Below are 2,750 nucleotides of genomic sequence, written 5' to 3' on the forward strand. Positions count from 1 at the left end.
CCAGGTCCATCCATGATGTTGCAAATGGTAAGATTTCACTCTTTTTATGGACAAGTAATATTCCATTGTTTATATGTACCACAATTCTTCATCCAGTTGTCTATTGATGGGCACTTAGGTTCCTTCCATATCTTGGCTATTGCAAATCATGTTGCAATGAACGTAGGGGTGCATATATCTTCTCTTTCGATAAATACCTGGAAGTGAAATTGCTGGGTCATATAGTAGTTCAATTTTTAATTTTATGAGGAACCTCCATATTTTTTTCCATAGTGGCTGCACCAGTTTGCAATCTCACCAACAATGCACAAAGATTTCCTTTTCTCCACATCCTCACCAACACTTGTTTGTTGATTTATTGATAATGGCTATTCTGACAAACGTGAGGTAATACCTCTTATGGTTTTAATTTGTATTTCTCTGATGCTTAGTGACATTGAGCATATGTCTATTGGCCAACTGTATGTTCTCTTTGGAGAAATGTCTATTTAGTTCCTCTGCCCAATTTTTTAATTGGATTGTTGGATTTTTTGGTGTTGAGTTGTGTAAGTTTTTATAAATTTTGGATGTTAACCCTTTACCAGATGTATCATTGACGAATATCTTCTTCCATTTTTCTACCATGTCTTTTCATTTTGTTGATGGTTTCCTTCTCTGTACAAAACCTTTTTAGTTTGATGTAGTTCCATTTGTTTTTTTTCTTTTGTTCCCTTACCCTAGGCAACATATCAGGGAAAATATTACTAAGATCAATGTCGGAGTTTACTGTCTATATTTTCTTCTAGAAGTTTTATGGTTTTGGGTCTTAAATTTAAGTCTTTAATATATTGTTAGTTTATTTTTGTATATAGTGTAAGAAAGTGGACTAGTTTCAGGTCTCTGTATGTATCTGTCCAGTTTTCCCAACACCACCTGTCTTTAGGCTGTCTTTACTCCACTGTCTATTATTTCCTCCTTTGTTATAGATTCATTGACTATATAGGCATGAATTTATTTCTGGACTCTCTATTCTGTTCCACTGATGTGTCTGTTTTTATACCAGTAGCATGATATATTGATTTCTATAGGCTTGTAGTATAATTTGATATCAAGTAGGGTGATATCTTCAACTTTGTTCTTTTTTCTCAAGATTGCTATGGCTTTTCAGGGTTTTTTGTGGCTCCATATAAATTTTAAGATTACTTGTTAGAGTTCTGTGAAAAATCTCATTGGTATTTTGATAGATTGTATTGAATATATAGATTTCTTTGGGTAGTCTGAACATTTTAACAGTATTAATCCTTTCTATCCATAAGCATATGGTACATGCTTTCATTTATTACATCTTCTTCAGTTTCTTTCTTTAGTGTCTTATAACTTTTTGAGTACAAGTATTTCACCTTTTTGCTTAAATTTATTCCTAAGTGTTTTTTTATGCAATTATAAATGGGATAGTTTTCTTAATTTCTCTTTCTGATAGTTCACTATTAGCATATAAAATGCAACTGATTTCTGAATATTGATTTTGTATCCTGCTACTTTACTGAATTCACTTATCAGTTCTAATAGTTTTTGGTGGAATATTTAGTGTTCTCTATGTATAGTATCATGTCATCTACAAATAATGACAGTTTTACTACTTTCTTTCCAATTTGTATGACTTTTATTTCTTTTTTTGTCTGATTGCTGTGGCTAGGACTTCTAATACTATGTTGAATACAAGTGGAGAAAGTGGACATTCTTGTCTTGTTCTTGATTGTAAGGAAAATGCTTTTAACTTTTCACCATTGAGTAAGATGTTAGCTGTGGATTTGTCATATGTGGCCTTTGTTATTGTAAGGTATGTTTTCTCTATTCCCGTCCTGCTGAGAGTTTTTTTTTTTTTTTTCATAAATTGATGCTGGATTTTGTCAAATGCTTTTTCTGCATCTATTGATGTGATCATATAATTTTTATCCTTCATTTTTTATGTGGTGTATCACGTTAATTGATTTGCAGATATTGAACCAAACTTGCATCTCAGGAATAAATCCCACCTATTCGTGGTGAATGCTCTTTTTTAATGTATTGCTGAATTTGGTTCACTACTCTTTTGTTGAGGATTTTTGCATCTACGTTTATCAGGAATATTGGCCTATAAATTTTTTTGTAATGACTTTGTTTGGCTTTGGAATCAGAGTAATGGTGGCCTCATAAAATGAGATCTCTTAAAAATTTTTGGAATAGTTTGAGAAAATAGGTGTTAGTTCTTTTTTGAATGTTTGGTAAAATTCACCTGTAAAACAATTTGGTTAGGACTTCTGGGGAGAGTATTTTGATTACTGATTTGACTTTATTAGTAATCAGTCTGCTCAGATTTTCTGGTTTTTTTTTTTTAATTTTATTCAGTCTTGGAAGAGTCCACACTTTTAGGAATTTATGAATTTCTTCCAGATTATTAAATTTGTTGGCATGTAAGTGTTCATAGTATTTTCTTATAATCTTTTGTATTTCTGTAGTATCAGCTGTCACTTCTCTTTCATTTCTGATTTTATTTATTTGAGTTCTGTCTCATTTTTTCTTAAGGAGTCTGGGTAAAGTTTTATCAATTTTATTTATCTTTTTCTAAGAACCAGTTCTTGGTTTTATTGATCTTTTGTAATTTTTTTAAACTTTTGTTTATTTTCGCTCTGATCTTTATTATTTCTTCCTCTTACTTAACTTTGGGCTTTGTTTATTGTTCTTTTTCTAGTTCCTTTAGGTGTAAAGTTAGATTGTTTATTTTAAATTTT

The sequence above is a fragment of the Pteropus vampyrus genome, unplaced genomic scaffold (assembly GCF_000151845.1).
Source record: "Pteropus vampyrus isolate Shadow unplaced genomic scaffold, Pvam_2.0 Scaffold44, whole genome shotgun sequence".
NCBI classification, from domain to species: domain Eukaryota; kingdom Metazoa; phylum Chordata; class Mammalia; order Chiroptera; family Pteropodidae; genus Pteropus; species Pteropus vampyrus.